This window comes from Aquarana catesbeiana, linkage group LG10, assembly GCF_042186555.1.
Source record: "Aquarana catesbeiana isolate 2022-GZ linkage group LG10, ASM4218655v1, whole genome shotgun sequence".
NCBI classification, from domain to species: Eukaryota; Metazoa; Chordata; class Amphibia; order Anura; family Ranidae; genus Aquarana; species Aquarana catesbeiana.
The window spans coordinates 204,914,254-204,938,109 of NC_133333.1; the positions used below are offsets into that span (position 1 = coordinate 204,914,254).

The 23,856-nt window shown below is 44.6% G+C and overlaps 1 long non-coding RNA gene across 1 annotated transcript in view; it reads left to right on the plus strand.

Moving 5' to 3' along the window:
- LOC141110106 (uncharacterized) overlaps window positions 1-23,856 on the plus strand; it is a 45,045-nt gene that overhangs the window by 13,999 nt on the left and 7,190 nt on the right. The window contains exon 2 of the long non-coding RNA XR_012236242.1: window positions 17,846-17,958. This is a non-coding gene — a long non-coding RNA (uncharacterized lncRNA). The remainder of the gene's footprint in view (window positions 1-17,845; window positions 17,959-23,856) is intronic.

Here is a 23,856-nt window from a genome sequence, read left to right on the forward strand (position 1 = left end):
CTTCCAGGGAAGGGGAGAGATATGGATTTCAATCAATAGTTGGAAAAAAACATTCATAGGGGATTTATTGTATTTCTGTTTCCACTGTGTAATCTCTTAAACTGATACAGCAATATACGATCGGATTCATGACCTTAGCATCTCAGTGCTGCCAATTGATGAAAAGCAATCATTTTTTGCCCCGATCGAATAACCCAAATCGAATCTGAATTGATTGAAAAAAAAGGTTATGTCTATTTACTCATGTGCCAATATGATATTTTTTATTGAATTGCAATTGCAATCGATATGATAATAAAATAGAAGCGTGTATTACATTACATTGCTTCATTACAAGCACATTTTTTCAAGTTCGAGACATAGACAAATCTAACCTTGCACTGGGCTCCCCATGCATTGCAAGGGTTGAATGCTCATTTAATCTAGAGCACATGTGTTAAGCACAAGTCCTGCAGGCCGAATCTGGCCCACCAGGCTATTTCATGTAGCCCCCGCACCAGTGGCGGCCCGTCCATAGGGGGAGCACGGACGCCACTCCCCCAATCCATGCGCCTGGCCCCCTGATTTACATGCAGGGCGTCAAACGCATGGATTCCAATGTGCTTTTTTTTTTTTTTTGAAGCACATGATTAGAGCCTGAGGCTCTAATTGGCTTCAAAAAAGGGCGGGCTCGGGGTGCAGAGCACTGCGCCCTGAGCCCACCCAGTGTGTGACAATAGCAAATTAATATTCGCTATTGTCTTCCTTAAACTCCTGGCGAATCAGGAAGCAGCTCCTGAGACCCGATTGGCCGGGAGTCTTGGGACTCCTGGTCAATCGGGTCCGGGTCTCAGGACCCACTTCCTATTTGGCCGGGAGGAGATGCATTGGCCCCCGGAGTGAGGAGCAGCAGCCAGGATCCTTCTCTGCCTGCCACCGGATCTGCCTCACACCCATCATTAAGCTGCAGCTGTCCCTTGTGCTGGCCCGCGCCCCCTCTGCATCTGTCCATCTCAGCTCTCAGTCTCCTCACTGGCTGGCAGGATGAAGATCGGGATCTCCGCACTGATTGATGGATTGATGAGGTAGGGGGGCCCCTACTCGCCTACCTGTCTGTCTCCCGTGTGCAGGAGGGGTGTTGTTGGTTTGCCCCCCCCCACCAGCCGCCACTGCCTCGCACCTACCCACCCCTTTCATCTCTGCCCCCACCTTGTCTCTACAGTTGGCAGCAGAGAGGAGGACAGAACTCCTCCTACAGGCCCTCTCTGTACAGCTGTGGGGGACCCCCCTCTTCTCCGCCCCCCACCGTGGCTCAGCTTTTGGCAGCAGAGAGGAGGACAGAACTCCTCCTACAGATCCTGCCCCCTCTGTGCAGCAGCAGTACCCCCTTATCTAGTCCTCCTCCAGTCTCAGCATTCAGCAGACTCAGGCAGCTGACTCCAGCCCTCCTCTGGTCCTCCTCCAGACCCTGCACTTTCTTCTTCCTAGCTCTGCCCCAGCTTCTTTCCAGCAGCAGCACAAGATACTAGGGGTGCACTGTAATGTAAGGAGGGGTGGAATGTTCTGGGCATCTAGTCTTACAGATACAACTGGCCTTTTGAGGGCAACCATAACACTGATGCAGCCCACAATGAGATTGAGTTTGACATCCCTGGTCTAAGGGCTCAGGGAGAAGGTGTAGTACTTACCTTACTCCTTGCTCCAGAAGGCTCACTCAGTTCATGCCATCAGTCCAGTGCTGCTGCCTCTTTAAGGTGCTCTCAGCTGTGGTCACATGCTCCCCTCCTTCATGTACACTGCAGGGTTAATAGCCCTACATTGTGTGTAATGATGCCAGGGGACTGCCCACAGCCTAAAGCTTCAGGTAGAAATAAGCAGCACTGCAGCCTGCCACACCAAGGGATAAGGTAAGCAATACACTTTGATCTGATCATACATTGATCAGTTGTTTCGATCAGCCAGCCACATCTATACAAGCAAGGTAACTGGAGTATTCCCCCTCCCTGTGTTATTGTATTCTGACAGTGGGGACTCCTTCACTGTCAATACACTGATCAATGCTGCAGCGCTGATCAAAGGAAAGTTTTCCAACAAGTTGGTTCGAGTCATTAGATTGTCTGCCTGCTCCCATTCCAGAGAAGTCATAGATGGATCAACGTTTGTCTGGTCCCTGCTGAGCCCACCGAATTTTGAGCCATCTCTGGCCAGCTTTAGTCCTGCACCCGTAGACCAAACAAATATTTAACCCTTGCAGTTCGGGGGGTCCACTGCAAGGGTAGGTTTTTTATATTTCGCGGAGTTCAGATGTAAACCCAACCCAGGGCCAGAGCACTGAAAGTGGCTCCTACTGCACATGCGCCCCACATGCACCAGGTGGCAGAAGCACGCACAATGGTGGTGTCAGCAGGCAGACAACCAGAGGCGTAGGTTGGAGCTTGTGGGCCCCCATGCCAAAGTTGACCTGGAGCCCTCCCACTCCCACCCACCGCTTCCACTGCTCGCTAAGAAGATACTCCCACTGTGCGTCAAGATACTCCAAGTGGCTAAAGAGTTATTTCAGATCTTTATTTACATATTGAGGGGGTAATTCAAAAGATTTTGGAGAAACTGTCTACATTTTGACATACAGCTCGAATTCTTTTGAATACCCTGGAGCAGAGATAGGCAACCTTTGAGAGATGAAGATCTACCTGAACAACATGAAAGAGATCAAAGATCAACGGGGTGCAGTGCGTTGTTTGAAAAGAAAAATAAATTAACTAACAAGGCCTAACTAAATAGTAAGGAAAACTTAGAAAAATATAATAAATGTCACTGTAAAAATATAAACTTTGCCTACCTTACAAGTGGACAGTGTCAGTCTAGAGCAGTGAACAGTGTCAATAGGTCAGTGGACAGTGTCATTAGGGTGGTGGACATTGTCAATAGGGCAGTAGAAGGTGCCAGGGGCAGTAGACAGTGTCAGTGAAGAAGTGGATGTGTCAGTAAGGCAGAGGTTGGTGTTAGTAGGACAGTGGACGGTGTCAGTAGGGTGGGGGATAGTGTCAGTAGGGCAGTAGCCGGTGCCAGTGGGGCAGAGGTTGGAATCAGTAGGGCAGTTGACAGTGTCAGTAGGGCAGAGGTTGGTGTCAGTAGGGCAGTGGATGGTGTCAGTAATGCAGGGGATAGTGTCAGCAGGGCAGTGGATGGTGCAAGTAGGACAGTGGACGGTGTCAGTAAAGCAGTGTATGTGTCAGTAAGGCAGAGGTTGGTGTTAGTAGGGCAGTGGACAGTGTCAGTAAAGCAGTGTATGTGTCAGTAAGGCAGAGGTTGGTGTTAGTAGGGCAGTGGACAGTGTCAGTAAAGCAGTGTATGTGTCAGTAAGGCAGAGGTTGGTGTTAGCAGGGCAGTGGACAGTGTCAGTGAGTAGAGAGGTGAATGGGGGCAGTAAAGCAGTGGATGGTGTCAGTAGCGCAGTGGACGGTGTCAGTAGATTTTTTATTTTTGTTATTTTATTTTTTTATAATTTTTTACCATTTTATGTATTTATTTATTTGTGTTTTTTCCCACAATTGCATTGTTTTAATTATTTTTCACAATTTCTTTTAAGCAACCCTTCTGGGGAGATTTGATGAAACTCCAGGGTTCTAAACAGACCCTTGATGTCTCACTTTTCAGACAAAGAAAGAAGACTGAATGCACAACCTTCAATCTCCATCTCTGCATCTTCAGCTACACAGAATGAAAGAAAAGGAATAGCTCTGTACAGAGCTCCCTGTTCCTTCACAAACTTAAGAATAGTAAACACAGTTTACTATGCCTCAGTTATGAATGGACACAGGATCGGGACTCCCCCGCTGTCAGATTGCACAGATCAGCGCTGCAGCCATTGGTTGAACGCTCTGATCGAATGCTGGTTTTCCAGCAGGACCACTGAACAGAGGACTGAAGTTTGGATGTTTCCTGCTGAATTTCGATGCATGTATACTTTGCTTTAAACCCCCCTACATATATCACCCTAAGGCTGGCCATACATTATATTCTCTTGTACAACTTTCCTTTAGCTTTACCAAAAGCATATAATATGAGGTCAAACCTAAACACTTTCAATTTGTATGCAGTCAGACAGGCCCTTATACTACATAGTTGAAGGTAAATCTAAAGAAAATTGAATAAGAAAATTGTATGGTGTATGGCCAGCTTAAGCTTCAAGCACCAATAAGCGCAGGTGTGAATGAACACCAATGTTTACAACGGAAATCCTAGTGTTGAGCATTAAAGTATTTCTGGGGAAGCTTAAAATTGCTCAGGTGCGAACGGAGTGTTTCGGTGAATTTCTGGTACTGTAATCTCCTTAAGTCTCACGAGATTCCAGTATCAGGGGGCGTTCTCTACTGAAGCATTTGTAGATGGCTTCACTCCTACAAAGGAGAAGTGATCTACACCTCTTCATAAACAGGCACTCACAGGAGAACGATCTCCTCTGTGAATGCCGGAGAATGGAGCAGTGAATATTTTTCACTGCTTTATAAATGGACACCTAAATGTATAGCTTCGGAGAGACAGCGGTCTTTATTCTTGTGCCAGCAGACCCAGACGATCAAGCACAATTTATTCAAATTGTTTTGTTATGCACAATTTGCATCCTCCGTGGCATGGTACGCCGCAGGTTAATTTGCATCGCGCCATCCTGTCTAATTGAGTTCTATTCCACCTTTACACAGCGCAGTTCTGCCCTCTGCCAATGACCCCAGAATCTCTTGTAGATTGGCTGAGCCTTACATTGTCCTAATTGGCGTCCTCGTTTCCACAGTGACACTGCGTACACCTTATCCTTCCAGGACATCAAATGTATCTGTTCCAGATTCCGCTATTAGTTTTACTCAGTCACTACAAAAATAAAAGCTAATATTGGGGAGGAATTAAATTGGTCAGCTCGGGAATCAGCTCCGCTGACATCTTATCTGAGGACATGACTAATTCATAATGTTTCACTTAATATCTAATTCAGTCGCCGCAGAGGAAATCCAGCGTCCATTTTTTTTATAACAATGTAATTATCGGTGTTGTGCTGTGTTACGGATTGCTGCGTAGAAGGTTCCCCTCTCTTGAAAGAATTCTGTTATCCACATATATCAAATATGACATGCACCCCATATAAAAGTCTTTTAAAGGTTCATTATGGGGTCTCGGGTGGAAGGAGTAATGCCGTGTACACACGGGCAGACTTTTCCGGTACAAATCCGTCTGACAATCCGACCGTGTGTGGGCTTCATCGGACATGCAGCGGACTTTTTCGGTCGAAAATCAGACGGACTTTAGATTTAAAACATGTTTCAAATCTTTCCGACGGACTCGAGTCCGGCCGAAAAATTTGTTCGTCTGTATGCTAGTCCGACTGACGAAAACCAACGCTAGGGCAGCTATTGGCTACTGGCTATCAACTTCCTTATTTTAGTCCGGTCGTACGTCATCACGTACAAATCCGTCAGACTTTGGTTGATCGTGTGTAGGCAATTCCGTTAGTTCGAAAGTCCTTCCGGAGTCCATCAAAAGTCCGTTGAAAGTCCGCCAGAAAAACCGTCGGACCTTTGATGCCGAAAAGTCCGCCCATGTGTACACGGCATTAGACACAGATAAGAGTGATAGCCTTTTTTATGAAAGATGAGCTGGTGGCTTTGATCTGACTCTGACATGGCTGTCACAAAAGTGTAAAACACATTGTAGACGCAACTACAAGAAAATATATACTGTATATATTTTTAACAGCCAATTAAAACCTTTTATTTTGTTTTGGATTGAGCACGAAAAAGAGTCCCTTAATCCCCTAAATAAATTCTTGCCTGGGAGTGGAAAATACAGTATGTATTGATATGCTGGAAGGCTCTGGATATGGCTGGGTGTTCTGGAGGGCAGAAAAATATGAGTGCCCCAAGGGGATATTGCGGGCAGTGGATCAACAAGGATCAAAAAATTGTAGGTACAGATAAAGTACAAAGAGTTTGAATAAAATTATCAACATTTTATTAATACAAAATATACAAAAACACATACTGACATCTAAAAACATAGATACAATGAGAGCAATTAGTGTCAGAATACAACTGCTAAAGTGCTGCAGTAAACCACAATGGGGGGCCAATAAATGGTCAAAGAGTAGAGTGGAACTGCAACAAAACACCCTGCATGTTTCAGAAAAACACAAAATGACTCATTTCTTTTTATGATGTGTACTTCCTTCCTCAGGGGTTTCAGAAAAGCTGATTATTGTATTTCTAAAAAAGAGAAAATATATGCATATATGTGCGTAAGTAAATGTATTTTACATCTGCATAAACAATACAAAAGATGATCACATCGAATAAAAAGCTTGAATTCTCCAAAAGGGGCAGAAAAAACATCAAAATAGATGCTAATCAAAAAAGTACTCACAAGACATCTATTTCTCTATTGCAACGGTAATGTACACAAAGATGTTATGAGATGGACTCCCACGCCCATAGGTCCAGTAGGTAAAGACAGTCCTCACAACTGAATCCAATAGAATAATGGTTGAGTGGAAAAAGGAGGAACCTTGATTCTGACTGTGGCTAGCCTTATGTCAACAGGCAAGACAGCAGGTCAGGGCTCACGAGAACCGCCACAGAAAGGCATAAATGGCGCACATCTGAAAATGGTGAAAGACAGGGGACATTATGTATATCTGCGCATTGTAAAACAGTGCGCGTTTAGATATGACTATAAATATACTAAGAGAAATGGGAGAGAGATCTCTCTAAATAGTTATGTGTAAATCAGGCATAAAGAAAAATTATAAATGAATAACTGACCTTTAACCATTCAGTAAGCTGGTCACTATGCAGGGAGCAACACTCCTCTCAGCTGTGTAGCAGGATGGTGTGTGTGTTTTTACTAGATTAAATACCTGATAATGTGGGGGTGGTATAGCAGGACAACCAATCCCGCTTAGTTTGGGAAGGTGTAGGCCCAGGAGAAGGTAATAAGCTTTTGATGAAGGGCGAAGATAGAAACTTCGGGACTCAAATGAGTGCACAGTTGTGTATGGAGAGCACCAGCCAATCGCGGCTCCCCGGCCTGAGCGGCGTCCGACGCCAGCGCGCCGGATAGCGCAATGACGTCAGACGTCGACGGAGGCCTCCGACATGGAGAAAAGGCGTCCTGACAGGGCAATGATGGAAAGCCCATTACGCAGGCACGGGATGCTAGATCGGGCGCATGCGTGCTGGTAACAGATGCCCCTGTCCCCACAAAGCAAAAACGGAGGCCTTTCCGTGTCGGGGAGCACCGACGAGTCATCCCGGCAAGGACAAAAGGAAAAAGTATTAGGCCCAAACAGCTCAATGTTAATATAAAAAGAAGTTTACATTGTAATAGATGTTGTATAGGAGGAATTTGCAGATATAGCCTCGACTGACAGGACGTGGGAATCACATCTGTACAAAATAATGATGTTCCCTAAAGAACAAAAGGAAAGAAAGAGAAATTGCAATTAAACATATAATGTATGAACAATAAAAGAAACAAATGTCATTTAAATACTGAGTAAACCATACTGTTTTGGCAATAACATATTGTTTGAGGATATCCTTCATACAGTTAATACTCCAAGGATGATCAAAAGATACAGCAGGATGGGAAAGAAGTGGAAGGGAAAGAAGAAAGGGGAAAGAGGGAGGAGAAAAGGGGAGAGAAAAGGAAAAAACATGAATAGGATTGACCATTTAGAGTTCCTTGTCATAGCCCCCTGTAGCAAAACCTGGAAGGAAAGGTTTCAGATTAAAGGTTTCGTTGAGGCTGGGTGGCATAGTCGCATCAAGCCTTGATATCCAACGAATTTTATTAAAGTCTCCACCACGAGAGTTCGGGTGTAGGCGATCTAGTACCAGAACGGATATTTTTGGACAAATGCCATCATGTACTTGGGCTACGTGCCTTCCTAGCGAGAGATCAGGGTCAGCTGTTTGCATAGCCCTGATGTGGCGGTAGAGTCTTTGCTATAGTTTTTGTAGGGTTTTACCCACATAAAAACAATTACAGTTGCATAATAGCATGTAAACTGCTCCCGTGGTCTGGCAGTTGGAATAGTGTCTAGGTACGAAGTGCATGCCATTGGGTAGATACATATTTTTCCTTGTGTCCATGTACTTACAGTAGGAACAAGATCCACATTGGAAAGTGCCTACTTTTGTACATGAATCGCCTCCCTCTTGGCCTTTAAATTCACTCTGAACCAGCAAATCACCCACGGAGGTGGCTCGTCTGTAGGTGATTAGAGGCATTGGAGGCACAAAAGGGCCTATGATGGGTTCAGAAGTCAATAAGTGCCAGTATTTTTGGCATATCTGTCTGATTTTACTGTAGTCATTGGTATAAGTGGTAATTATTCTTGAACTGGCGTTCTGGAGGGGGTAAGTTTAGGACTTTGCAGCAGACTTGGTGGCCCTTTAGGGGATGCAGTTTCTGGAAGGGGCTGGGGTCTCACCAGGAGGCTGGTGGCTTTGCAGAGTCACTATGGGAGGCTGAAAGGCAATGTGGAAGGATTAGGAGGCACTGTGGGAGGTTGGAATGCACTGTAGGACATAGTTGGAGGTTGGGTATTTTTTGGGGGCTGGAGGCTCTGCAGCAGGCTGTGGGGCACCATGGGAGACTGGATGGCACTATGGGAGGTTGGGGGCACTGTGGTGTGGGGACTAAGGACTCTTAGAGAGACTTGGGGCAGTATAGAGTGTTGAGGGGCACTGTAGGCAATTATCGGAGTTGGGACACACTGTAGTAGATTAGGGGTCTGCAACGGGCTGGTGACCCAAGAGGAGGGAGCAGGCCATGGCCTGGTGGTCGAGAACTGAACAACATGGTGGTTTCCTATATCTCTTTGGAGGCTCCAGCAGTGAGATCTCCCTCTTATAGATTCTGTTGTCCCATTTCGGCATTTAGTGTGCCCCAATCCTCCATGGGCTTTTGCTGTTGCATTTGGCATAAAGGAAAATAACAATCCCACAGAGTGGGGGTCCTTCATAATGGCCAGATGAAGGAGGAGAGGTAATGGTGCTGGGTCCCAAGTGGAAAAAACATTCCCAAGGATTGGGTGTGGAGTTTTATGTCTTAAAATGCATAAGCAATTAGGTAGACTGTTCATGCATACTAAAGAAGGTTCTACAGCAGTGGATCCCAATCTACCTCCCCAAGTACCCTAAACAGGTCATGTTTTGAGAATTTTTCTTACATAAAATAACTGTCATAAATACATAAAATAACTGTCATAAATACATAAAATAACTGTCATAAATACCAAGCCATTGACATTGATTTAAAAACACAAGCTTTAGGGGTACTTGAGGATTGAGTTTAGAAACTCTGTCCTAGAGGAACACTTTAAATGGAAAGCACAAAATCAAAAATGAAGCACCAAAACCAAGAGGTCTTAATATACATGTAAGCAAGTTGAGTTTAACGCTACCCAAGCCAAGAGGGTTAGAGTTAATATGCTTCCTGGGTCTTTCTTGGTGGGCTTTCTTGGGTCCGACTCACCGGTCCTGTGATGTATTACAATGGGACCGGGGTCCTAACCAGAGTGCGCATAATGCAGGACATGTTGTCATTACTGGCAACAGCCTACTGCTTGAAGTCAGAGCACCCATGGATAAAGAGTCTTCTACAGAATACGGGAGCACTGAAATCTACAAATAGCCCAAAGACGCCAGTTCTGGAAATCTGCCATAATTGACTTTTTTATGTGCTGTATGCTGGGGCAGCTACAAAGTTTGAGTTAGGGATTAGGGCTGTTAGGAAGAGACTGTGCACTGTGTTCTATGCTGCAAGTTTCCAGTACATTTTTTGAAACTTTGTCCTTGCCTAGTCTGAAGTTACTAAAGAGGTATAAGGCAGGTAAACGGCACACATAGTTCAAAGTTGGGTCAGTTGAGATACACTGAGGTGTGAAGACAACAATACAAGAGCTAATGCATTGTGAAGACACAGTGGTTACCAAGGGTAATGAAGATTTCTCTAGCAGCCTGTCATAAGTGTGTACATGGTGGGATAGCCTTTGGCAGGAGGAGATGTTGTCGGCACTCTCTCCATGAGCAGTCTGCCTCCCATAACAATGGGATCAGATCAGTACCGTAGAGGTCCTCAGTCTGTGCACAGATACGGAAGAGTTAAAGAAGTATATGCATGGATTCCACTCTAGGTGCATGGCTGGGCGCCTGGGGCCCCATACCGTTACTGGGAGTGAGGTACTGTAACAAAGATATGCTGGACAGGTGTAGAGGGCATTGGCTCAGCATGTCCCTCCTAAATGCATCAGTGACCATGGTGGTGTGTATATTAACAAGAGCGTTTACTAGAGTTCAATCATTTGTTCAAGTAAAGATACCCCATGTGTAAGGCAGTGAAGGGTCAAAGTGTCTAGTGTAACCCAGAAGAACCCACCCCAGGGTTAGGCCTCCTATGTGACCCACACTTGAAGCCCAATGGGTAGGGGCAGGGCAGGACTTAGGGTGGTGGAGGCCCCTGGGCTTGAGTCACTTTTGGGCCCTACCCTTCTATACATGTGCACAGCTCTTTAAAACAGAAATAGAAAAGGACAAGGTGCGCCAGACTCAGTGCAGTATTAAAGAACTTCAGTTTAATTGGATAAGACAAAACAGCCAAATGGCTACTCACAAAAGTAGATAATATATAAGCGTATAAGTGGGGGATACTGTACTGGTATTCGTACTGGGTCCACGATTAATAAAAGCAATAAAAATGGATAAAATGATAATTATCGTATTTATCAGCGTATAACCATAGTTGCCAACAGTCCCGATTTTCCCGGGACAATCCCGATTTTGGGACCCTCGTCCCGATTGGAGGCTGTCCCGAATCGGGATTTTCCATAAGGTAAATCGGGAATGTTGTTTTTTTTGTTTTTGGAGCAGCGGGCTCCAGCAAAATGGCGGCCGGCGCCGCCGCTCTATCTTCCCCTAGTGTTGGGTGGAGAGAGGAAGGGGGCTCGATCCGTGCAGCCAATGAAGCGGCTTCTTTAGCTGCACGGCCCCTCCCCTCTCCACTGATACAAGCAGAAGACACGGCGCTGTCGCCGTGTCTTGCTGAAAGTTCCCCAGCCCCGTACTGCGCAAGCGCTGCGCCTGCGCAGTACAGGGGGTCCTCCATTGCCGAGGGGAACTTTCTCGGCAGAACACCGGCCGCTCCTGCACTGAGCGGGGGCCGGGCTGCATTGAGGGGGGGCTGCACTTAGGGGGGGGCTGCACTAACTGAGGGGGGGGGCTGCACTGAGGGGGGGTCTGCACTAATTGAGGGGGGCTGCACTGAGGGGGGGGCTGCACTGAGGGGGGTCTGCACTAATAGAGGGGGGCTGCACTGAGGGGGGTCTGCACTGAGGGGGGGCTGCACTAATAGAGGGGGGCTGCACTGAGGGGGGCTGCACTGAGGGGGGCTGCACTAATAGAGGGGGGCTGCACTGAGGGGGAGCTGCACTAATAGAGGGGGGCTGCACTGAGGGGGGGTCTGCACTAATAGAGGGGGGGCTGCACTGAGGGGGGGCTGCACTAATAGAGGGGGGCTGCACTGAAGGGGGGCTGCACTAATAGAGGGGGGCTGCACTGAGGGGGGGCTGCATTAATAGAGGGGGGCTGCAATAATAGAGGGGGGGTCTGCACTAATAGAGGGGGGGTCTGCACTGATGGAGGGGATCTGCACTGATGGAGGGGGTCTGCACTGAGGGGGTCTATACAGACTCTGGCGGGGGCACCTGATGCAAGGACAGACTCTGGCGGGGGCACCTGATGCAAGGACAGACTCTGCCAGGGGCACCTGATGCAAGGACAGACTCTGGCGGGGGCACCTGATGCAAGGACAGACTCTGCCGGGGGCACCTGATGCAAGTACAGACTCTGCCGGGGGCACCTGATGCAAGGACAGACTCTGCCATGGGCACCTGATGCAAGGACAGACTCTACTGGTGGCAGGGGACGTGGCTAGTGACACGCTCAGGGATCCCACTGATTCGGCATTATGGTGAGTTGAATGATTTAATTTTATATTACAATGTAATAATAGAAATAATGCGCTTCAATCATCCTGACACCATAACAACCATGGTGCCGGGATGATTGAAGCGTTAACACCAGGCGTTTGGAGTATCTTTATCTGCTGATTGTTAAACTTTCTAGAATACACATATTTCTATTGTGTAGGATCTGGGGCTGCTGTCCCGTCATTCCTGTCTCCACCTTTCCTTATCCCCCTTTCCTTCTCCCCCTTTCCCTCTCCATCCCTCATTCATCTCAGACTCTAACCACACCCTCTTGAGCCACGCCAATTTAAGTCACGCCCACTTTCACGGAAGCCACGTCCACTTTTCGCGTAAGCCACGCCCGCCGCACTTATAAATTTTTTGCTAAGCCACGCCTACAAACTAATGCCCCGCCCCCTAATTATTGTACGGCCAAAAACACATTTTTTTTTTCAATGTTGGCAACTATGGTATAACACGCACTCCAAGTTTAGGAGGGAAGTTTAACCACTTGCTTACAGGGCACTTAAACCCCCCTCCTATCCAGACCAATTTTCAGCTTTCAGCGCTGACGCACTTTGAATGACAATTGCGTGGTCATACAACACTGTACCCAAATGAAATGTTTATCATTTTTTTCCCCACAAATAGAGCTTTCTTTTGGTGGTATTTGATCACCTCTGCGGTTTTTATTTTTTGTTAAAAAAATTTAAAAAGGCCGAATTTAAAAAAAATTTTTTTTTTTTTTTTATATTTTGTTATAAAATTTTAAAAAGGGTAATTTTTCTCCTTCATTGATGTACGCTGATGAGGCGGCACTGATGGGCACTGATAGGTGGCAGTGATGGGCACTGATGGGTGGCAGTGATGGGCACTGATTGGTGGCAATAATGGGCACTGATCTGGTACATTGATAGGCAACACTGCTAGGTGGCACTGATTGGCACCACTGGTGGGCATTGATAGGTGGCACTTGTGGGCATTGATAGGTGGCACTTGTAGGCATTGATAGGTGGCACTCATGGGCATTGATACGTGGCACTGGTGGGCACTATGGGCACTGTCAGGTGGCAATGTCAGATGGCACTGGCAGGGGGTACTGGTGGCACAATTGAGGCATTATTGCCTCCTCCTCTTCGGGACCGATGTCCCTTGCTGCTGAGCCGGTGATCGGCTTTTTTTTCTCCTCGTACTGTCAGCGCGAGGAGAAAAAAAAAACGATCACAGAGCTTTTGTTTTGATCATGTGATCAGCTGTCAGCACGTGCACAGGGGAGGCCGTCATATGACGGCCTCCCAGGAATTCAGGTCCCGGGAGGTAGCGCGGATATCAAGTGGTTAAGGAGAAAAACTTACATTTAAATGCCCATCAATGCAGCCTCATCAGTGTCCATCTGCAGCCTTGTCAGTGTCATTGCAGCCTTGTCAGTGTCAGTGTAGCCTTGCCCCAGTGTCATTTGCAGACTTGTTGTCAGTGTAGCCTTGCCCCAGTGTCATTTGCAGACTTGTCAGTGTAGCCTTGCTCCAGTGTCATTGCTGCTTTCTCATTGCAGCCTTTCAGTTTAAAAATGGCGCCGCCGAGATACAGAGCTGGCTTTCGTCCACTCTCAGAGGCTCTCGGCGGCTATCGGATGCTCTCGGCGGCTTTCGGAGGCTCTTGGTGGCTTTTGGCTGCTCTCGGCGGCTCTCTGTGGCTTTCGGAACAGGCGGGACGGGCGGGGCCCATGGGATTGAGCCCCGTCAAACCCAATGGAAAGTCCGGCCCTGGGTAGGGGAACACGGAGGAAATGTTCCCCCCTAACCCTGTGCATATTGATCTGTTCCAAACAAACTTTAAATGCATTTTAGGGGTCAGAAGGTGCCCTCTTCTTGAGCTTGACATTTGTTAATGAGAATTGGAGTTGAACTCTGGGCATAAGTGGTGGAATGAATAAAAAATACTATGTGCACAGGTAGGCTCCTCAGCAGCTGCTACAGCCATGCTCTGAAATGCATTGACAGCGTGTTTGGAATGAATCTGTTTTAATAAAACATATTTGGATACCTACTATGGGTTTGGTGCTCCATTATTGCTTCTGTGCTTTCTAATGGTCACTTTGGTCAGGGCAGATGTGCTGAATGCTGATGTTCAACATTAGTACCTGAAACACTATATATTGCTGGGGGACTCTGTTCACTTCCTATTTACAAGATAGTGGGCAATGTATTTGTTCCATATGAGGAATGAAGCAACATATGTAGTCTGGATTTACAAAACACTACATTGTAAGATTATGGGGTGCAAGCCAAACACTATCTACTACAACCCCTAGTGCCCATGGTTTGAAGTTGACCTTCAGCCAAAGGGGAATAAAATAATAGTGCATGTCTGTGGTGTACGTCATTGTAACCAAAGCATGGGCATAGATTGAGAAAAAAAAGAAAATGAAAGCTGGGAAATGAAAAGAACTATAGAAAGAAAAAAGTAGAGGGAAGGTAAGAGGAGAAAAGGCAAAAGAAATCAGGAGGACACGTGCTGGACCAGGGGATCACACACCCTTGCTGCTATCTTTAATGAGATCGATCAACAAATGAAGCAAGCATGAACATGCCAGAATCTCAATTTTAATGTCATATGAAATGCATAAATCTGCCTACAGCAGAAAAGTAGAATTTGCTCTTGCTAGGGGTGTGGGATCTGAAGTGGTTAACCAAAAAATTGTTTCAAAGTTCCATGACGGTATTCTCTAGACGCAGCATGCTCAATTTCTTCTTAATTGCAAACCGACCCATAATTGTGACATCATGACAGTGAAAACACCTCCTGGATTGCGGAGGAATCTAATCTCTTTGGGGGTTAATTGAAAAGAATGATCTGTGAATGAAATGAAGTTTTCAGTTTTCACACAAAGAGATTAGTAATGTGCCATTTTGCCAGACAACAATCATTCCAATAAAAAACTCATTAAGAAGAGATGAAGATTAAATTATCAGTTTATTAAGTGTTTACAGAGCAAGGATAATTATCTCATAAACAAATATTTAGTTAAACCAAATCTACTCTGAAACAAGTTCTGTAAAAACTTGGACTGGTTTGGTAGAAAAAAGTTGCCACCAACATAAAAGTAGTGAAATGTGACCTTCAGCAAACATTCTCTGGAGGAGAAACGGAATAAACTGGGCTCTGTCACTTGATTGGTTCCCCTTAGGCTCAATCAGCTGTGGCCAGGGTGTTCCCCACCCCAAAGCTTCATGTACACAAAGGGGCGGGGGGTGCTAGTGACATCATTGACCTAGTATGGCTATGTTTCCATATTTGATCAATGTCATTGAGATGCAGTCATGTGACAGCTTCCTAAAGGTTCTGCCGAACTGGGCTTGGACCAAGTTTTCACCAAACCGAGCTCATTCTCAGTGGAAAATCAATCATTGTCAATTAAAGCACATGGACATGGAAGATTCTCCTGCAGTGAATGTTTGCTGAATGTTGGATTCACTGCTTGATAAATTTGCCCCAAACAAGGGTTGTTTATTTAACACTTTTTTAGCACTTCATGGAGCGTGTGCATGGTATTCAGGCAGCCCATTCAAAAGAAAAGGCTGGCAATGCACCAAAACATCCATAATAATGGCTATGCACCAATTTTGGCAGTACAGTGCACCACAATGCTTAGTAGTGTATTACCATGTGTGTTGTGGTGCATTGCAACATGTGCATTAGAGATGCATTGCCTTAGCATGTTGAGGTGGCTTTCAAAGGGAATGGCACTGCAAAGCACTATCACATGTAACATATATTAATATGCTTTCCAGAAATGTGCATTATTGAATCACATCGAGAGATGTGAATGGGCCCTAAAAGGAAGCCATAGCTGGCCAAATGGTGATGGAACTTGAGCACAGAAGCAAGTCGGAGGTTAAAGTGATTGTAAAGCTTCGGGTTTTAATTTTTTTTTAATATTAAAGTAACAAACATGTCATCCTTACCTGCTCTGTGTAATGATTTTGTACAGAGCAGTCCCGATTCCTCCTCTTCTGGGTACCCCGGCCGGCCCTTCTGACTCCTCCCCCCCTCGGAGTGCCCCCATAGTAAGTCACTCCCGTGAAGTTAGATGGTACTCGATAGCTTTAGAATCCTGTTTTCTTCTCCATTCCCACACCGAGAAAATCACAAGACAGGACTCAGTCCAAACTTGGCATGCTCCAGCAGCGCATTCACTCTCGTGCTGTGTGCCGTGTCCTACATGGACTAGTCAAAGGTGGTGTGTTTACTTTGCCGGCATGGGCAGTGTAGGCAGGTCCGGGCCCACAGGTGCTGCATACGTCGATGTGTTTCGCACGTAATCATGTGCTTTGTCAGGACGCCATGTATGTGTATGAGTGGTACTGGGCCCAGTTGTGTGCGATATTATTTTTGCGACGTCGTCCAACTATTTTAGAGATTGGTAGTTTGGAGGGTTGTTGGTCAATTGGCCGGCAGTCTGTTGTATTTTTGTAAATTAATAAATAACGTTTTTTCATTTTTCTAATAATACCGCAGTTAGTTCTCATTTACAACGACTTGTTTGAGGGATCTCCTTTTGACCCTCGGTTTTGTCTTAGAAGTACTGTATATAGTTACAGTTGTTGTGGGACCCCACCCCATTGGGTGAGACGGTTGCTTGATCCACTTTACGTGGTAGTTTTCCATCACATGTTCTTAGTGTGAACTTTGACCCTGTTCTTTTATTTATTATTTAGGTATGTATTTAGGGAGGGCTGAATGCAGAAGGTCTTTTACCTTCATGATTAGAAGGCATGAAGGTAAAAAAAACATTCTGCCTTTACAACCACTATAAAGCATATCTAAAAAGAAATATAATATATTGCAGTTTAACAAATGTTGGATGCGGTAGCTGCATTCGTTTTATTTATGGCTTTTTAAGATTTATTTTCACCTGGTGAGCCTGGTAGTAACACACTTCCTTTTCCAAGCTCACTCTCTGCTCTGTATCTATGGAGGAGCAACATTGACACCCTAGGACAGGAAATGTGTTAAAACCACTACAGAAAATCTATTCCTCTACTCATTTTCATGGAATTGACATAGAAGGAGGGGAGGGGTTGTTCTGTAGTCCACAGCGAAAACTGGACAGGACTAATAACATTGCTTGAGATAACACTATTAAAGCGGGGTTCCACTCAAATTTTTAACTTAATCTTACCCCCTTCAGTTAATTGCATAGATGTTCAAATGCCGCACAAAATGTTTTTTACCGCTGTAATTACCTTTATATTGTACTTTATTGTGGCACTTCCTGTCTCTCCTCCCATGGGAGTAGGCGTGTTTATTGCCTTTCCACGGCGCCGCACTGTCTCCTGGGAGCTTAGTGTCAGGCTTCCCAAGATTCAGTGCGGAAACAACGATCATGCGCGTGAACAAGCTGTGAATGAACAGCATTCACTGCATCCAGGAAATCAATGCTTGTGGGCTTCACATGTCCACAAGCAAGATGGAAACAGCCAGCATCACATTTTTTAAGTTATTTTTCAGTACGAAAACAGACAGAGGCGGAAATATTACACCCAAACTGTGAGTATTATTTTGGGGTTAGCAAAGTGTCTCAATGACCTAAGAAAAAAAAAAGATTGGTCGCCGGACTCCCGCTTTAACAATGTTTAGCAATATACAAATTAAAAACAATATACAATACATACATATAAAACAATATACAAGTATACAATTTTTACGAATATATTACTTAAAAAAAAAAAAGCTAAAAATATATATATACAATGTATAACAATATATATAAACAAAAAATAAATAAAATGTATAAATGTAAAAATAAAATAGCATTGACCTAAAACTGTTATATTTTTTTAACAGGTACGCCTGAAAAAAAACACACAGCTTAGATCTGATTGGTTGCTCTGAAAAATGCAGACACTGATTTATCCAGACGGTATGATGAATGCTTCTAGAATAATTCAGCCTGGAAGGTATACGTCACTATGTCTTGCCACAATTTCATATTCAGGACATCGTCTTCATTATACAGCATGCAGTTATGTATGTCAGCAAACTAAAGGAGATGCATCAGCTTAAAAGGACCATTTAATAATGGTGTCTCATAATGTTAGGAAGAACGCAGTTATGGTACAAGCACACCTGCAACTGGGATCCAATTATTTGGATGCACTTCCCATGGGTCACTTTGGGTATTTTTATACCCATTGTGAATGTAGATGGCAACGTATAAAAATGTTATTCTTTTTTTTTTTGGGGGGGGGGTATTGCTGCTCGCTCCCTATACATGGGGAGGTGTGGAGTGATTACAGCTAAAATTTTGCTGACGCGTTAACTCCTAATTTCGCCCACTAACCTGCTTGAAAAAAAGGTCTACTTTCTACTTCTCTTTTTTTTTTTTTTATATAGAGTGTGTTTTTTTAAGGGTGTATTTAAAAAAAATATTATATTATTAATTAGAGGGTGTGTGATTTTTCTTTTGGGGGGGCGTATTTAAACTGGACCCTCATTGAAAATGCAAGGTCTGCTTTACTGAAAGCTCTTTATCCCCCAAAGTCATATTGCCTTTCAATGCCTATGAAAAAAAAGCCTGGTCAAAAAGCAAAAAAAAAACAAAAAAAACAAATAAAAAAATATATAATTACCTTGGTCTTGGCTTTTGAGGTCTCTGGAAGGTGCAGGTGATGTCACCTGGGAAAGCTGGGTGTTCACAATTCCAGTACATTGAAAAGTATATAAGCTCTCATTCCAAAACAAACAATGGGAGTGAATGTAGATTTGCCTCCTCTTCCACCACTTCTGGGTATAGCAGCCTCCATTGAGCAACAGATAATGAGGGTTTTGATTGATCCATGTTGTGGCAGAAAAAAGAATTGATCATACAAGGTAAATCAATAGTGTTTTTTTCACACCATAGGCGGATCCCGTAGTTCACCACATCTAGGTGCTCCTGAGCACATAATAAGATGTGCTTCCTCCCGATTTACGTGATATGATCGATTTATGTAGGGAAGAAATCAAAACCCAGGGTACAAACATAGAGAACACTGATCAAATTATGTTTTGTTAGAGCAGATATAAAAGTATCATAAATTAGTTTGTATCTATCATGTGATCTATTTACTAACCTCATCTTTTATATTTTACCAAAAAGCTGGGCTATATCGTGCATTTGGGTGCAATAAATTTAACTGTAGCATATTTTAACTGAAAATTTGCATTTGATAAACTGTTCCACCAATATCATTTGACATAAAAAAAAATTGCAACTACCACCATTTTATTCTCCAGGGTCTCTGCTTTCAGAATAAAATACAAGTTTAGGGGCCTGAACTAATCTTCAGACCTAAAATGAATATTTTATCATGTGTGCACAAAAATGGCAAACAACGGCACTGTTAGCAAATGGTTTAAAGGCCTCCTGAACTAGTGGAAATCTTCCAGGGCTAAATGACTAAATATATACTTAAAATACATGCATGTCAACTGTTTTATTGTCAGTGGGCTTCATCCTCTTGTTCAAACAATCTTGTGATCCAGTCACCCCTGCCTGACTGCAGAGCCAGGTTCTTGACCTCCATCGCAGTGACAACACAACCTGGTCCTGAACCAGAAGGACCGGAACTATCTTTGTTGAGGCAACATCCACGGTCACCATCTATTTCCTGGACTGAGATGTCGGCTCAGAGATGACACAATCATGTAAATTCTGGTGCCCGGAGCCAGGACGGGGGGTCAGAAGGGGGACATGCCATGGGTGCTGTGCTAAGGAGGGGGGGGGATGCTGGGCACCCCATGCACCTAGCTAATGCATGTGCTTTTGTGCCAATCTGCCTGCACAAACACACATGGTAACAAAGTACCATGCATTTTGTTGCGGCACAATTTTTTAAGAGAGGGCCATGCACTTCTTTTGTGTTTAGGGCAGCCCATTGAAATGAATGGGCTTCCTTTAATACGACGTACAAAAACTTGAGCATTCCATCGCGTCTGCAGAGATGTGAATGGAGCCTTAGGGCTAGTTGACTACTTTACACTTGCAGTAGCCCTCTGAAGAGCGATTCACATTGGATTGTTATTTAGAGGACATTTGACAGGCAGGGAGGAGGCACCTCACTGCCTATTTTATCCCCTAAAATCCTGCACCAAAACCCTGTTCAATGTAGGAGGTTGAGGGGCTGTTGCAGCTAGGCCCCATTCACTTACATAGGTGGCATTCAGCAGGTGAGACTGTCCATCGGATATGACGGCAACAGACTGATGACATTATTTCAGCCTAGGCAAAGTCACCGAGTGCAGCTCAAGGATGGCTTTTTAATAACAGCAGGTGGAGATGCCAAAATGAAATTGATACTGATATAATATTTTATAATGTAACAAGTCAGGAAATGATTTATGCAAACTTATAATTTTATTGAAATGGAACTGAAGTGATAAATAGTTTTAGCACCTCTGACAGCGACAGTCTCTCCCTAACAGTTCAAGCCTGTCTAGGAGACTAGTGAGAATGAAATGAAATGACTATACATACCCAAAATGACATATGACCACCAGTTATAATATCAACGGTGTTAAAGCTTAAGACAGTGCGGCTTATTAAAAGCTGAATAGTGCTCAGAAAATTAGAAAAATCCCCCAAAATATCCAAAGGTGCTAATTAGAATCTGCCTGCACTATGGAGAGTAATTGTCAGAGGCTGCAGGTTTGTGAACATCTTTGAGACATAGGACTATTGTGCCACAAGGAACTAATAACGCTAAATAGTATTATAAGCCAGAGTCGGTAAAGTTGCAGTCTAATAACTTAACCGTAATAAAATATGTCCCGTGTCCTGTAGGCTGATGATCCCTGTAGAATCTTTTCCCAATGATGCCTGGTCTTCTTCACAGTGCTCAACTTCCAGCACAGTGAGGGATAATATCTTCAGGTCAAAAATTTCAGTGCATTGAAGAAGGTGCCAACGGATGCCTGCCCCTTTCTGTTCTCGCCTCCATTGGTGAAAGTCCTTGCATTGTTTTCACAGAATCCTCATAGCAGTATGAAGAGGACCGGGCATCACTGGAGAGAAGATTTCCATCAGCCTACAGGACGTGGGACACTCTTTATTATAGGAAAGTTATGTGACTGCAGCTGTAGAAAAAAACATCTTTCACTTAAATTTAGGGCTCATTCATACCAGCAGGTGTGTGTTAAGGCGCACATAAGGCACGTGCACTTTTTGCGCATTGTTAAAATGTATCACGTGTTTTTTGTTCACAGCGGTATATTGTTATGCGCTGTAGCATGTTGCCGTGGGTTAAATTGTGTCGGGGCATGCTGGTAAAAATGCACCAAGTCATATGTTTAGCCACTTCAATACCAGGCACTTAGACACCTTCCCACCCAGGCCAATTTTCAGCTTTCAGCGCTGTCGCAATTTGAATGACAATTGCGCGGTCATGCTACACTGTACCCAAACAATTTTTTATCATTTTGTTCCCACAAATAGAGCTTTCTATTGGTGGTATTTGATCACCTCTGCGGTTTTTATTTTTTTCTTTGTTTCTGTTAAATTTTTTTGTAAATAAGTATGTTTTCTTCTTCAATGACGGGCACTGATATGGCTGCACTGATGGGCACTGATACGGCGGCACTGATGGGCACCGATGAGGTGGCACCAATGAGGTGGCACTGATGAGGTGGCACTGACGGGCACTGATGATGGGCACTGATAGGTGGCACTGATGGACACCGATGAGGTGGCACCAATGAGGTGACACTGACGAGGTGGCACTGATGGACACTGATGATGGGCACTGATAGGCGGCACTGATGGGCACTGACAGGTGGCATTGATGGGCACTGATAGGTGGCACTGGTATGCGAGACTGATGGGCACTCATAGGTGGCACCAATAGGCACTCATAGGCGGCACTGATGGGCACTCGTAGGTGGCATTGATTGGTACATATGGGTGGCACTGATGGGTACTTATGGGTGGCAATGATGGGTGGCACTGATGGGCACTGATAGGTGGGCACTGATGGGCACTGATGGGCACAGATGGGCACTGACAGGTGCTACCGATGGGCAATGACAGGTGGCACTGAACACACTGATTGGTGGCACTGATAAACCTTATTGATGGCATTGCTGGGCAGATCTGAAACATAATGGTGCCAATCAGTGCCCATTTGTGGGCACTGATTGGCACAGATTGGGCACATGTGGATGGCCATGGGGTACATACCTGGCCATCCACATGTTGCCCCTTTCCTGGTGGTCCTAGTGGCGATCCCTGGTGGTCCAGTGTGGTGATCTGAGGGGGGGCTGCGCTGATAATAAATCAGCGCAGACCCCCCCTGTCAGGAGAACCGCCGATCGGCTCTCCTCTACTCGCGTCTGTCAGACGCGAGAGAGGAAAAGCCGATCAACGGCTCTTCCTATTGACAGCGTGATCAGCCGTAATTGGACATGGCTAATCACGTGGTAAAGAGCCTCCGCCAGAGGCTCTTTACCAGGGTCGGTGTAGCGGTGTGTCAGGCTGATACACCGCTCCACTGATCACCACGATGCGCGCCCCCGCAGGGCGCGCGGCGGCATGTTATCCTGCTGGACGTCATATGACGCCCAGTCAGGATAACTGAACCACCGTCCGGCCATCATCTGCTTTAACTATAAATAATTATAACAAATAATATAATAATAATAAAAAAATGCATTCAATAATGTAATCAAATCAAAAACACTGAAATTTGCTCATTTGCAGAATTGTCGCTGTCATTACTTTTCAGTGTTTGATGATGGATTTCACCACAAATCACTATCGCTAAATTCTGCAAGTGTTCTAATTTATTATTGCTGTTTTCTAGCTGGTCTAAAACCACTTTTGATGTAAAGGGACACTTTTTGGTTGCTATGGACAATCTCCAGTTTCCAGGCAGAAAGAACAGTATATATAATATAAAAAAGTGCATGCAGGACACTGGACAAAGCACTTGGGACAAAAGGGATGTGAAATAATTTGATACAGTAATGTAATCTGTAAGATTACAGTGTACTGTATGTATTGTGTGTTTTTCACTTTTTGAATTTGGCGCCGTTCTCCGTCCCCGTGCGTCACAACGCTTGCAGAGAACGCAGCCCGGCACTGTGATAGATCGAGCGGAGGACACAGCTCGTACACACACCAGGGAGACATCGCAGCATCCTGGGGACAAGGTAAGTAAGCTATACATGTGTGGCTCAGAGTGTGGCTTGGAGTTGCCACTTTTGGTACTGAAAATTCACCCCGAGCCACACTCAGTAATACCGCCAGGGAGGTTAATAAATGAAAATGGTTAAAAAATTGTTACTGAGTTACAAAAATTTGCAACCCAGTAACAATTTTAACTTGTTTTTTGTTTATTATTATTTTAATGTGTGTACAAAAAAGTTGTGTGATTTTAAACATATGACTTTCTGTTGTTTGCTCCGGCACCTAGAACATCCCATATACAACCCTTTTTTTTCAGATTTTGACATACAATGCCTTGAAAAGTATTCATACCCCTTGAAATTTTCCACATTTTGTCATGTTACAAAAAAAACAAATGTATTTTTGAGGGATTTTATGTGATAGACCAACACAAAGTGGCACATAATTGTGAAGTGGAAGGAAAAATGATAAATGGTTTTCAAAGTTTTTTTACAAATAAATATGTGAAAAGTGTGGCGTGCATTTGTATTCAGCCCCCCTGAGTTAATACTTTGTAGAACCACCTTTCACTGCAATTTCAGCTGCAAATCTTTTTTGGGGATGTCTCTACCAGCTTTTCACATCTAGAGAGTGAAATTTTTGCCCATTTTTCTTTGTAAAATAGCTCAAGCTCTGTCAGATGGAGAGTGTCTGT